The sequence below is a fragment of the Mirounga angustirostris genome, unplaced genomic scaffold, assembly GCF_029215605.1.
Source record: "Mirounga angustirostris isolate CCGP_5_RB_7025 unplaced genomic scaffold, mMirAng1.0.hap1 SCAF_17, whole genome shotgun sequence".
Classification (NCBI taxonomy): domain Eukaryota; kingdom Metazoa; phylum Chordata; class Mammalia; order Carnivora; family Phocidae; genus Mirounga; species Mirounga angustirostris.
In genome coordinates this window covers 14,736,270-14,751,174 of record NW_026991725.1, presented here as the reverse complement: position 1 = coordinate 14,751,174, position 14,905 = coordinate 14,736,270, and the positions used below count along the sequence as shown (strand labels likewise).

Here is a 14,905-nt window from a genome sequence, read left to right as displayed (position 1 = left end):
GTGAGATGAGCAAGGGCCCAAGACATGCGTATGGCATGATCTTACATTGTCAAACAAACGTGACCAAAGCACCCTCTCAATAGGATATGTGTGTGTGGACGCAGCTGTGTGAGTGGAGTTGAGGTAGAGCGACGCCCAAGTTGCTAGTATTGAGGGGAGCTCAGAGGAGATTAATTACTTTTTCAAGTGCACAATTGTCTCATTAGATGCAATAAACATGAGTTACTTTTGTGATTTTTGAACAGTTTAGTAAAATTCGGAAGGAAACCAATGGAAACCTTGGGTCTAATTGTCCCTATTCTCAGTCACCTAGAGGTGGATCCTGGATCTTTTATCAGCAAGTCAGGTGAGGGGAAGGTGGACCCACTTCACCCTCAGTTTTGAGGTCCACCACCCCTTGCGTTTTTTGTTAAACCAGGTGAGAGTCACCCATTTTCGACAGGAAACCCCTTTTTAGCTTTAGAGCCAACAGCCTCCAACCCCTGCTAGCAGGCAAAGACTAATAAGAGAAGGAACTCCCTTTCTCCCGTCCTGCATCTGACCTGGGGATGAACTCTGTCCTGTTCTCTAGGGAGAGGTCTCTTTCCTATCCAGAGGAAAGAAATGTCTGTGGCTACGGCCTCTTTCCCAGGGGAAGCGCATATGGCCAGTGTTTCTCTAACCTAATTGTGAACACAATCCTTTTAAAGGGAAAAAATTCCCAGCACTCCCAGTGTTGACGAATTTTGTTATAATATTACTTAAGTGTGTATAAGCATAAAACTAGGTATAAATGTATGCTTATAGTTCTTATGTGACTATGAAACCGAAAGCAAATTGGCAAAATTACAAAACCTATAAAATTCAAACAAACGACACTAATGCGATCTTTTCCTCTTTCCGTGTCTAAGTCACACTTGCTGCCAGGAACGCGTGCCTACCAGCCACAGCGGGGTTGCAATACCTAGCATGCTGTCCTGGGCTGGGCCAGGAGGACCACTCACCTCTGCCCCCACTTGGCTTGATGTGAGCCCCCACAAATCCTCCCTTCTAACGGTGCTTCTTGGGGTCATTTGGCTTTTCCAAATGAGCGCACTTTCCTCTCACTGGCTCTGAATAACGAAAGAAGCCAAAGCTACCAGGGACAGAAACAGGGACGTTAAAATGGCGAGCAAGCGCTTAGTTTTAAAGTGAACACCCAGCATTCACTACAAAAAGAAAGTTATCATCACCACGACATGCATGGGCCTTGAGGGTATTCATCTAAGTGAAGTAAGTCAAGCAGAGAAAGACAAATACTGTATGGTCTCACTTATATGTGGAATCTAAAAGCATCAGACTCATAGAGCAGGGAGTAGAGGGGGGTGGCCAGGGGCTGAGGGGGTGGGGGAAATGGGAGATGTTGGTTAGAGGGTACAAACTGCAGGATTTAGGATGACTAAGTGCCAGGATCTAATGTGGGGCACGGGGACGTTAGTCGACAGTACTGTATACTTGGAAGTTGAGACATGTAACATGTGGTGATTTGATACATGTATTTAATGGCAGGAGAGCTTGGAATGTCCTCACCACCACCACCACCACAAATGGTAATTGTGTGAGGTGGAGGGTGTATGAACTACCCTATTGTGGTCAACATTTCCCACTAAATACATGATTCAAATCACCACATGTTACAAGTCACAAAGTTACTTACACAATGTTATATGTCAATTATATCTCAATAAAGCTGGGGAAAAATTACTAAATGAAAACATAAAGTAAAAAATTATTCTAGTTGAATTCTTGTAACCCCAAGAACACTTGAGTCAAACCGATGTAGGGGAAGAGGGGCAGACTCAGAGGCTGCCGTCCCCATCTTCCCATCTGCCCCTTGGCTGTCGTGTGTATTTGGGCAGACGACCTTGCTCAGGCTCAGTTTCTTCATCTGCAAAATAGAGATAGTAAAACTTACTCCTCAGAGTTCCTATGAGGGTTTATTTTTAAAAAATTTTTTAAAGATTTATTTATTTATTTATTTTCGAGAGAAAGGGAGAGAAAGCAGGGGGAAGGGCACTGGGAGGGAGAGAGAGAATCTTAAGCAGACTCCCCTCTGAGCGTGGAGCCCAATGTGGGGCTCCATCTTACAACCCTGAGATCATGACCTGAGCCGAAATCAAGGGTCAGGTGCTCAACCGACTGAGTCACCCAGGCGTCCCACCTGTGAGGGTTTAAATAAATGAAAGAGTGCATATGAAAGTGCTTGACAGGTTACCAAGAATAATAGAAATATCAGCTATTAATCTTAGTGGTGGGGCACAGTGTGCTTTGAAGTCACCTTGTAATTTGGCCAGGTTTCTTATGGTAGCTTCAGTTCTCTCATCTGTAAAGTGGGGATGAAAACTATTACCTCTCAGAGTAAGTGATGATGCAGTTTATGTATTAATTCAGCAGATGTTGGAGGACGAGCTGCTCTGTGCAGGGCACATCGTTTTTCTTCCCATCTCTCTCCAGGCCTCATTTTGCATCTAGAAATTGTAGTGTTTAGACTGAATGCTCTTTGGTCCTGCCACCCTGGCCTTACGCTTTGGGTCTCTCCCCGCAGTGACAATCAATCAATCAATCAATCAATCCAAACTTACTGATCATCACCCAAGTGCCCCATGCTGTGAAAGCTACGAAGTGGAACTCAAATCAACATTTACCAAGCACCTACTTCTTACTTTCATCATCGCTGAGCATAATCAAGAGTGCTCAGTTTTTAAAAGAAAGGTTGTCAAGAAAACTCAACTCTGTGTCCGCGGAACATTTTGCGCACAGAAGAAATGCGGTTGAACGGGCACGGGGAAGCAGCACCATCTTCTGGCTGAAGTGGGTAATGCCGCACTGCTGCGGGAGCGGGGAGCTGGTTCTCTTAGGGGCGAGAACCCTCTGAAGAGAGCTCCCCAAGAGGCTGCCTGAGTGTGTGTGTGTGTGTGTGTGTGTGTGTTACATACCACTCTGCTTTTCCAAATTTGCTGTCCGCCACCATCAGAATTTTAGCCTGAGGATGGCTGAGGCATCCTGGCCTCTGGAATGAGAGGGTTGCTTTGAGGAAATCTAATCCACACCATCCCCCGCCTGCCCGTGGCAGATAGGGGAATCAGGCTCAGAGAGGTGAAGGGCTGGCTCAAGGTCACCCTGCCATGTAGTGGCAGTGGCGGGACGGGAACCAGCACTCCTGACTCTTCATTCAGGACTTTTCCCTGGACCCCAGCTAGAGACCACTTTCCTCCCGAAGGCTGTAACTTTTGGCTTTTTTTTTTTTTTTTTTAAAGATTTTATTCATTCATTTGAGAGAGAATGAGAGACAGAGAGCATGAGAGGGAGGAGGGTCAGAGGGAGAAGCAAACTCCCCGCCGAGCAGGGAGCCCGATGCGGGACTCGATCCCGGGACTCCAGGATCATGACCTGAGCCGAAGGCAGTCGCTCAACCAACTGAGCCACCCAGGTGCCCACTTTTGGCTTTTTTTAAAGCCATAATCTCTTTGAAGTGGATGTGCAATTCGGAAAAAGTCATTTGGTTGTTGGGGAGCGAGGGTGGGGAGTTGAGGGAAATACCATTTATTGAACATGCTATGTGCCAGGCACTTCATATGTCTTATCTGAAACTCCATCATCTGTGCAATGGGGGTGAGAATTGGCAGCTGTTTTAAGGGGTCATTATAAAGTAATATAAATGGAGTAATATATGTAAAATGCTATCATATGTAAAGTTGCTGGAATATAGTAACTACTCCATAAGTTTTAGCTTTAGTTAGATTTTCTGTGATGCAGTGAAGTTACTTATAAACAGTCTGATTGGTTTAGATCTTGCTTTTAGGAGGCAGGTCTGGAGGAGTGGTCCATCTAGGACTAAGTATTCCCCACTACAGAGGCGTGACCTGCCTGAGTATTCTACTCACTGTCCCGCGACTATGAGTCTTTACAGTCTGGCCGGTGGCGGCAGCCTCCATTTCTGGCTCTGTGAGAGTGCAGGGCATTGTTCTTTCTCCTTTCACGGGGTTATCTCCCTGGCCTCAGCTAACTTCCTCACATGCCTGTGCTGATCCACCTTCTGAGAGGGCCCCTCCAGGGGTCTCTCTCCTCCACGCTCTGTCCTGAGAGCTTTACCCACCTTGGTCTCCCCAGACTCTCCGTTATGTCTCCTCAACTCAGGAGTTCCCCAGACTCCATCTGGGTCCCCACCCCGGTCTGCATGCCACCTGCAAACCTTTTCTAGGCAGTGAGCTGGGGCGATCTTGGTGCTCACATCATTTATGTTCCTGTCTTTTGGGAATCACAGTGCTTCATTACCCACCCAATATCCAGAGCCTAAGCTTGGTTATTTTGGTTGTTTCAGGTAGGAAGAGACATCTGATCCCTGTTACTTCATCTCGGGCAGAAGCATAAGTCTAACAATTAGATTTTGCTGCATAACAAACCACCCAAAATGTGGTGGCTTAAAGCTACTATTTATTTGCTCATGTTTTGGCAGGTTGGCAATCGCGGCCAGGCAGTTCTGCTGGTCTTGGCTGGGCTAATGCTGGGGTCTGCAGTCAGCTGTGGGTCAGCGAGGTGGCTCTCCTGCTTGGACATTAGCTGGCTGTTGGCTGGAGTGACAGGGGCAGGGGCTATGTGTCTCTCATCTTCGGGCAGGCTAGCCTGGGCTTGTTCATATGGGGGCTGGGTTCCGAGAGCATAAGAGGGCAAGCCCCAGGAATGAGCAATATTCAAGTCTACTCTAGCATCACCTTTGGCCAAAACAAGTCACGAACTCAGATTCAAGGAGTTGAGAAAGAGTCTCTTGATGACGAGAAGGACAAGGTCCCCCTGCAAGGGCATAAATACGGGAGGGCAAGAATGTGTAGCCATTTTTAAGGGTTAGTCTTCACAGCTATTATTATTCCCCCACAAGCCAGGGGGTAGATCTTAGCCACATTTTGCAAATGAGAAAACGGGGGCTCAGAGAGGTTGAGGGACTTACATAGGATCTCCCAGCTAGGGAGAGGCAGAGTCAGGATTTGAATCAGCGTCTGTCTGAGGCTTTGTTCTAGTCACCGCACCGTGTGCTTGGGGTGGTGCGTGTTTGTGTGCGTGCGTGCGTGTGCATGTGTGTGTGCGTGTGTGAGATTCTGATTAGGTATATCTGTATTCACCACCATTATGTGTTCATCCCCCACCCTGGTCCTTGTTGCCCTGGGGCTGCCCATGCAGCTTCCTGACGCTCTCTCACCCTCTGTCCCCCAAAAGGAAAGTCCTGGCCCAGGGCCCCTCCTCTTGGGCCCCGTGGGGCTTACACACACTCAGAAGGAGACATCAGCGTGTCAGGGTCTGTGTGTAAGGGAGCTTGGAAGCGCTGATACACTCTGTCCCCACCCAGCTTGTTTCTCAGTCGGTTGGTCAGTCCCTTCCTTTTTGGGCTGCTCCCTGCCTCCATGGTCTCCCGCGTCCCCATTCCTCTTTCAGGTAGAAGACAGGTGGGCCCTCGAGAGGCCTGCGTTTGATCACACCCCTCTACCGTCTTTAGTCTTTCAGTGGCTTCTGATTTGTTTGGCCAGATAAAAGCTAAATTCATTTTCCCGGCACTCAAGCCCTTTATGATCTCATCCTAACCTACTTTCCCATCCTGTTTCTTACCACACATGTTCACTTGCTCCATAATTTAGCCAAGGACACCACGGCTTTGTCCCCTCTGGGCCTGGTCCCTGATCATCCTTCTCTGTCCCCACATAGCCAACTCCTACTCCCTCCTAGCACCTCCCACCTTTGCTCTAGTTTGTGGGTCACGTCTGATCGTTCCATTCAGGCCGCTCATTCTTGTGGGAACAGACCTTGTCTCTTCTGTGCTTGACCAATCGCAGGGCCTGCTGTGGTGCCCAGTATTCAGCTCGTATTCAGATAAGTGCCCTGGAGAAAGACTATTTAAAATACACCAACTTACTCTGCCCCCCGCCCCCGGGGAGGTCCTGCTGTCAGGTTCTGTGTGATACACCTGTGTCCTTAAAGTAAATTTTTCTTTTCTGCCCAAGAGAGTCTGCATGAGTTCCTGTTACTGCAAATCAAGAGAAGCTTGGTTAAGATAGGAAAGATGTGTGGTGTTTTAGCCTTCCTGGATAATAGTTATTGGAGTCTTGGAAACCTTAAGCACAGGGATGATTTTTAATGGTGAAGACCTTGTGGGGTAGAGGCAGTGAGGAGAAGAAGGTACTATCTGGGGATTAGAAGGGTATTCTCTGCTGCTCCTCAGATCCCGGTGGAACCTTCAGGGTGAAGTCTGGGAGCTTGGCGGGCACCCAGGGCCGTGGGTGACTGTCTGTGGCCCTGAGCTGCCGCCACTGATCTTTAGGAAATGACTTTCTTCTTCTTCTTCTTTTTAAGATTTTTTTTTTTCTTTTTTTTGGGTGCCTGGGTGGCTCAGTTGGTTAAGCGACTGCCTTCGGCTCAGGTCATGATCCTGGAGTCCCTGGATCGAGTCCCGCATCAGGCTCCCTTCTCGGCAGGGAGTCTGCTTCTCCCTCTGACCCTCCCCCCTCTCATGTGCTCTCTCTCTATCTCATTCTCTCTCTCAAATAAATAAATAAAATCTTAAAAAAAAAAAATCTTTTTTTTTTTTTTTAATTTAGAGAAAGAGAGAGAGCAAGTGTGAGCAGGGGGAGGAGCAGGGGGAGAGGGAGAAGCAGACTCCATGCTGAGCATGGAGCCTGACTCAGGACTCGATCTCTTAACCCTGAGATCATGACCTGAGCCCAAATCAAGAGTCACCTAGGCACCCCAGAAATGACTTTCTTCTAACCCAGGAACATCTCTCAGAGATCCTGAAATAGGGAATAAAAAAGTGGAGAAAAGTAAGAGATGAGGGAGAGAGAGAAAATGAGAGAGAGAGAGAGAGAGAGAGAATATACAGAGGTTGTTAGAAGGAACGGGCCCAAAAGAGTGTCAAAGGTTTCTTTGGTTTTGAAATATTTATTTCTACCATGGAAGAAATCTCACCCTAGACTGACCTAGTCTATGGCCAAAATACTGAAAAGCTGAAGAATATGGAGAATTTAGTACACCAAGCTAAGCAAATGTGGGTGAGTATGGATAAGACTGGGAGAATAATATCAAGATGGTTCAAGTGAGGGGCACCTGGGTGGCTCAGTTGGTTATGCGTCTGACTTCGGCTCAGGCCATGATCCCAGTGTCCTGGGATGGAGCCTTGTGTCAGGCTTCCTACTCAGTGGGGAGTCTGCTTGTCTCCTTTTCCCTCTGCCCCTCTCCCCAACTTGTGCTCACTCTCTCTCTCTCTCAAATAAGTAAATAAAATCTTAAAAAAAAAAAAGATGGTTCCAGCGAAATGATATCAGTTATTATACTAAAAGGCCTATAGCTTTTATTTCCTTATTATGAAAGTAAAGCCATATGAAAAGTTTACATATTATATAATATGTATATTTATAACTATCATATATTGTATGTTTTATGCACATTATATATAACATATTATAATATATTGTGCATAAAATATTATATTTGATATGTACTTAGAATTATATCGTATTACATGAAGGTCAATAATATTTCCTGTCGTGTGTGTGTGTATATGTATATATGTATATATGTTAAAGATTTATTTATTTATTTTAGAGAGAGAGAGTGGGCTCGAGTTGGGGGAGGGCATAGAGAGAGGGAGAGAATCTCAAGCAGATTCCCCATACAGCTCAGCGCTCCACGTGGAGCTGGATCTCACCACCCTGAGATCATGACATGAGCTAAAAATCAAGAGGCGGATGCTTAACTGACTGAGCCACCCAGGGGCCCCCTTATCATATATGCATTATAAAATTGAGCCATATGGAAAACCTTAAAGAAGAAAGCAACAAACTATCCAGTTCTATCACTCAGAAATAGCATATATCACCAAATCTAGGTTTTGATTCTAAGACAAATTTTTTTTATATCACTAAAAAATGCTGCCAATTAAACCATGACACAGTGCTTCATTTGGTCACTTAGAATTTTTTATTGAAAGAACTCTTTTTTTTTTTAAAGATTTTTTATTTGAGAGAGTGAGAATGAGAGAGAGAGAGAGTACATGAGAGGGGGGAGGGTCAGAGGGAGAAGCAGGCTCCTCGCTGAGCAGGGAGCCTGATGCAGGACTCGATCCCAGGACTCCGGGATCATGACCTGAGCCGAAGGCAGTCGCTTAACCAACTGAGCCACCCAGGCGCCCTGAAAGAACTCTTTTAGGCTTACTTAAACATGTATTTTATAAAATATCATTCTTATGCAAACATAAAAAGTCAAATAGAAGTGAAACAAATTGGACAACATATTCCTAAACCATTTCACATTTAGAGTTTAGCTCTTCTGAATCACCTCTTGACTTTAAGTCATTGTGTGTGTGTGTAAATACAATATAACCCTTTGTGCATCACCCGTAGGTGATGGAGTATTGCATTTCTTTTTTTTTTTTAATTTAAGATTTTATTTATTTATTTGACACAGAAAGAGAGAGAGTGAGCACAAGCAGGGGGAGCTGCAGGCAGAGAGAGAGGGAGAAGCAGGCTTCCCGCTGAGCAGGGAGCTGGACGCGGGGCTCGATCCCAGGACCCTGGGATCATGCCCTGAGCCGAAGGCAGACACCCAACTGACTGAGCCACCCAGGCACCCTGGAGTATTGCACTTCTTAAGAGAGTGCTCAGCTATCATCTCTGGACTTTTCGTTCAAAGAACTGATACCCAGTTCTTTGATGCGGGCATTTGATCTTACCAGAAGGTGTCAGCAAAAACAACTGCTTCACTACCAGTACCTGGCCACCAGCCTTTGCCTGAGCTTGCTAGATTTCAAAGTTGTTTACGTGTGAGAAAAAGAAATCTGCAGTTTAGAAGGAATGAAAACAGAAACTCTGATAAACATTATTTCAAAATCTTTACGCTCATATACAAAAAGAATGATAAATGAAAGAAAGTTTTAGATAAAGTTAGACCAAAATGATTTTGTAAAAGTTGATCCCCACTCTACATTTTATCGAAATGTAAGCTCAATTTCAATCAAATTCAACAGAAGAGAAAGATCTGAAGGAAATGCTGTACTTTAAATATTTTTTTTCCACCACAGGAGATATTAATTAATTACTAAAAGATCCCCCCCCAAGGTTAAGGAAAAGTGATTATTAAAACCATAGAGAGGTTAGAGTCATTGATTTTTCAAACCTCACATTTCAATTTGAGACAGTATTGATTGATTCTTTGATATAAAAGGTGCCGTGCTTAGCGCAGTTACACTTCCTACCTTTATCAACCTCCCAATTTTGTTACTTCCGTCCCTTTTCCTTTCATCAGGGTTTATATTATCCATATTATGTTTTGTAATTATAATTTCCAGATTATATAATTAAATGTATCTAAAGCTGACTGCCCAGTCTTTTTACATTGGCTTGTCCCTTCTTAAGTTCTTCTGGTTTTGTAATTATTTCCTTTCAAAGTAATACATGCACATAGTTTACTTTTTTTTTTTTAAAGATTTTATTTATTTATTTATTGGAGAGCGAGTGAGAGAGAAACAGCATGAGAGAGGAGAGGGTCAGAGGGAGAAGCAGGCTCCCCGCTGAGCCGGGAACCTGATGCGGGACTCGACCCCAGGACCCCGGGATCATGACCTGAGCCGAAGGCAGTCGCTTAACCAACTGAGCCACTCAGGCGCCCCCATGCACATAGTTTAAAAAGTCAAGTTTTACCACTTGGTTCTAAATGAAAGACAGCATTTCTCTGCTCCACGTCCTTACCCATCCAGATCTCACTGCTCTGAGGGAGTAATCCCCATCTCCTACAGTGATGTCCTTTGCTATCACATTCATATTCCAAAGCATTGACTTCCTGCTATGGCAGTTGAAGCTCTAGATAATTTACTAGGTACTCTCCCTAACACATATGCATACACTCAACCTCTTCCCATCCTCCAAATATAATTATCATCACTTTCCAATGAATCAATATCCAGTGCAGAGGCATACACATGGATTGGATCATTTTTCTGATACCTCCTCCTCTATATGACAACTTTATTTTCAGGAATAATTATGAAATAAAATAAATAACAATAAGCGCCAGAAAAGAAACAAAGAGCAAAAATTTTCTTTTATTGAACTTCATATATATTATGCCAGTAAAAAAAATTAATTACTGTACAAAAAAGAGAAAAGTAATCATTTGATAATTTTGTGTTGTTTCTAGCAAAGTGCTTTGGATGTACGAACTTGCATTTCTTCAGATTTTTTCATTAACTTTACGTAATGTTGAAGGTATTATATGTTTCAAATAGATCCATACATTGCTTTTTCACATTTTCCTTGTTGAACTTCACTAGATTAATATTGTTTCCTGTTAGTATGGGTACTGCCCTTCAAGTTTCTTTATGAAATTCAAAATAATTATGAACTGAATCAGTTGCTGGATTCACAATATTACAAATGACTGCAGGCTTGCCCAAGTTCTTGCAGGACAAAAAGCACAACTACTTATCCATGAGTTTTTATATCTGCTTAATAGACTTTGTATCCTTTGGTTACAGTCTGGTATAATAATATTTTAGGTAAATAATCATCCAATAACAATTAAGTGATTTTTCTGTATAAAACTGAAATGTCTCCAAGAGGTACAATTTAAGAAATTAGTACTCACACCTCTAACGTCACTAATTTTCTGGATTCATTCTTTAGCTTAAAAAAATTAATGATTAGAAAAGAAGATACATGTAAAATTATTCAAATAAATAAAACATTATGAACCAGAATTTGTATTTATCAACCAAATTTATTACACCTTGAAATTTACACTCTGTTTCACTGTTTTATATTTTAATCACAAATAAAAACTCCATGTAGTTGCATGAAATGACAAGGTAACTCAAGTTCTGTTTCTTTGCCTTTACGATTACTGTGATTGCATCAGTTTCTTTAATCTACTGTTTAAAAGCAAGGGTATGTGGTACCACAAGGTTGGAGACATGAACTGTAACCAAAATGAATCTGAACAATGATTCTGAGCCATTAGAAATTTACTCTCAAAACAATTGCATATAACTGAATCCATGTGTATTGGAGACCATCTGTACAACTGGGAATTCCTCAACTTAATTTTCATGTAACATAAAATGTTCATTAAAAGGTAATAATAAAAATGTGTTACCTTGAAGCTTGCAGATATATTATTAAAGCTCAACAGTAACTTAAAATTTTATTTATAAATTAGACAATAAAAGATTTCTTTGTGGGGGAGGGGTGTTTTATCACTGACATTATCTAGAATTTCTAGGGCACAGTGACAATGAAAACCAGATTGATTTTTAGTAAGTTTTATTATTATTTTTAAGTTATTTGCAGAGAATTATTGCTGCCCCTTATTGCTTGTGCTTGGGACAGACTGTTCTCACCATCCTGCTTTTGGTATGCCACTGGTTCAGTGTTTCTTTTTCTTTTCTCCCTTTTATTTTCTTTCTCCCTTTCTCTCTCTCTCTCTTTCTTTCCTTCTTTCCTTCCAGTGTCCCCTGTTCACCAGAACCACCTGACACTTCAGAAGATGGTTCAGTGTTCCTATTACCAAGATAATGCAATTAATATTGATAGACAAGCCATATACTGTACTATAATTATATTTCAACCTTTTGTATTTCCTGGAGTTGATAATTGCCTCCTTTTTGTTTGCTTAGGTTTCTATATACTAATTCATTCTGAAAATTTTCACCAGAACTGAAAATCTTTTTTGAGCTTATGTCCAGACACGCTGAATGAGCTATCTATTCCAGTTTTCTTTTGATACCAATCCTCCTGGAGAGCTCTATGTTCTCTTACTACACTTACTACAAACTGGACAGGTTGCTTCTTAGACCTGCTGCACAGCTATCTTCTTAGTATTTTTATTTAACATCACTCAGAAAGTTTACATTTTTTTCTTGCATGGATTCTCATGTTTTCTGGATACCATGTTTTCCTTTTTCTTGTTTAATCTTTTCATCATGATATCATGAAAGCACATCATTCAGTAGCTTTTGGAGAAACGGTATGTGGGGGGTAAATTTTTAAAACCTGACACATCTGAAAATGTCTTTATCTTCCCAGCCTTTTTAATTTAAAATTTTAATTTTAAATTACATATAGGAAAGTTGACTTTTTTGGCATACAGGTCTATGAATTTTAGCATGTGTTGATATAGAACACAAGATATAGAACAATTTAACACAGGATATAGAACAATTTCATCACCTCAAAAACCTCCCTGATGTTACCCCTTGTAGTAAGTCTCCCCCAACCCCTAAACCCTGACAACCACTGATATATTCTTTATCACTATAGTTTTGTCTTTTTCATTATGTCATGTAAATGAAATCACACAGTATGTAATCATTTGAGACTGACTTCTTTCACTCAGCATAGTGCCTCTGAGGTTCATCCAAGTAGTTGCATGTATCAGTAGCTCATACTCACTGAGCAGTATTCTATCATATGGATGTACTGCATATGTTTATCTCTTCACCCACTGAAGGACATTTTTTAAAAAATTTATTCATTCATTTGAGAGAGAGCGTACACACAAGCAGGGGGAGGGGCAAAGGGAGAGGTAGACAAGCAGACTCCCTGCTGAGTGGGGAGCCGGACATGGGGCTCCATCCCAGGACCCTGAGATCAGGACCTGAGCCAAAACCAAGAGTCAGATGCTCCACCGACTGAGCTACTCAGGCACCCTGTTTCCAGCTCTTTTTTTAAATTCCAAATAGAGTTATTATAAATCTTCATTTATAGATTTTTGTATGAACAGATTTCTTTTTTCTAGGTTCAATACTTAGGAGTGGAATTGCCAAGTTATATGGTAAATTATGCTAAACTTTATAAGACTGCCGAACTGTTATTCAGAGTGGCAATGTCATTTTGTATTCCCATCAGCAATGTTTGAGCTCCACATCCTTGTCAACACTTGGTATTGTCAGGCTATTATTATTTTTTTAATTTTATCCTTTCTAATAGGTGGGTAGTAGTATCTCATTGTGATTTATTTTGCATTTCCTTAATGGTTAATGATGCTGAGCATTTTTTCATGAGCTTGTTGACCATCTGTAAATCCTCTTTGGTGAAATGTCTGGCTCATTTTAAGCTTGGATTGTTTTCTTACCATTGAGTTTTGTAAGTTTGTTATATTTACTACAAATCCTTTGTTGGACATGTGATTTACAAGTAGTATATTCCAGTGTGAGATAGTATTTTCATTTTCTTACTGGTGTCTTTCACAGGGCAAAATTTTAGTTTTGATAAAGGTCAACTTAGAGGGACGCCTGGGTGGCTCAGTTGGTTAAGCGTCTGCCTTCAGCTCAGGTCATGATCCCAGGGTCCTGGGATCGAGCCCCTCATAGGGCTCCCTGCTCAGCGGGAAGCCTGCTTCTCCGTCTCCCACTCCCCCTGCTTGTGTTCCCTCTCTCGCTGTCTCTCTCTCTCTCTTTGTTAAATAAATAAATAAATAAATAAATAAATAAATAAATAAAATCTTAGAAAAAAAAGGTCAACTTACAATTTTTTTCTTATATGGATCATGCTTTTGGTGTCATGTCTAAAAACTTTTTGTTTAATTCCAGGTCGCAAAGATTTTCTTCTATGTTTCCTTCTAAAAGATTTGCAATTTTACATTTAGATTTATAAATTATTTTGAATGTGTTTTTGTATAAGGTGTGAAGTTTAGGGCATATGGATGTCCGATTGTTCCAATACCATTTGTTGAAAGGAATATCCTTTCCCCCTGAATTGTCTTTTCATCTTTGTCAAGAATCAATTGACCATATTTATGTGGGTCTATTTCTAGGCTCTATTCTATTTCATTAATCTCTGTGTCTATCCTTTTATCAATAAACTCTATCTTGATTACTTTGACTTTATAGTAAGTCTTAAAATCAGGTAGTGTGATTCCTCCAATCTTATTCTTTTCAAAATTGTTTTGGCTATTCTGGATCTTTTGCCTTTCCATGTATGTTTTAAAATCACCTTGTCAGGACGCCTGGGTGGCTCAGTCATTAAGTGTCTGCCTTCAGCTCAGGTCATGATCCCAAGGTCCTGGGATCGAGCCCCACATTGGGCTCTCTGCTTGGCCAGAGGTCTGCTTCTCCCTCTTCCACTCCCCCTGCTTGTATTCCTTCTCTCACTGTCTCTCTCTGTCAAATAAATAAATAAAATCTGTAAAAAATAAAATAAAATCACCTTGTCAATATCTACTAAAAAACCTGGGATTTTGACTGTGTTTACATTGAATCTATACGTCAACTGGGGGATGATTAATGTCTTAACAATACTGAGTCTTTTGGTCTATGAACACAGTATGTTTTTCCATTTTTTTTAGGTCTTCTTTGATTTTTTTGATCAACATTATGTAGTTTTCAGCATACAAATACTGTATACATTTTGTTAGATTTATACCTGAGCTCTTAATTTTCAGAGCTATTTTAAATATTTTTCTTTATATTTTGGTTTTTAATTGTTCATTACTAATATATTGCCATCTTGCTAAACTCCTTTATTAATTTTAGGAGAACTTTCATAGATTCCTTGGACTTTCTGTGTAGACAATCATGTTTTCTGAGAATAGGGATAATCTGTGTGATTTTTCAATTTCTTTCTATTGCTTTAATTTGCTGTCAGGGACTTCTAGTATGATGTTGAATGGAGTAGTGAAAATGAGCATTCTTGCTTTTTTCAATTCTCACGGCATCTTACACATAAATGCCTAGGCAGGGACTATTAAATTAAACATTTGAGGAAAGAGGGCAATAGGAGTCTTAGTCAGTTTGGGCTGTTATAACAGAATACCATAGACTTGATAGCTTATAAACAACAGAATTTTATTTCTCACAGTTCTGGAGGCTGGACTAAGATCAAGATGCCAGCAGATTTAGTGTCTGGTGAGGTCC

At 41.5% G+C, this 14,905-nt stretch overlaps 1 protein-coding gene across 3 annotated transcripts in view; it reads left to right on the top strand.

Moving 5' to 3' along the window:
* LOC123842740 (olfactory receptor 4D1-like) overlaps positions 1 to 14,905 on the top strand; it is a 64,448-nt gene that overhangs the window by 11,755 nt on the left and 37,788 nt on the right. For 2 of the 3 annotated variants that reach the window (XM_064583153.1, XM_064583150.1), the window contains exon 2: positions 2,564 to 2,829. The gene's annotated coding sequence lies outside the window, so the exon portion shown is untranslated. Of the gene's footprint in view, positions 1 to 897; positions 1,252 to 2,563; positions 2,830 to 14,905 lie in introns of those variants that run through there. The other variant, XM_064583151.1, reaches the window with a different exon arrangement.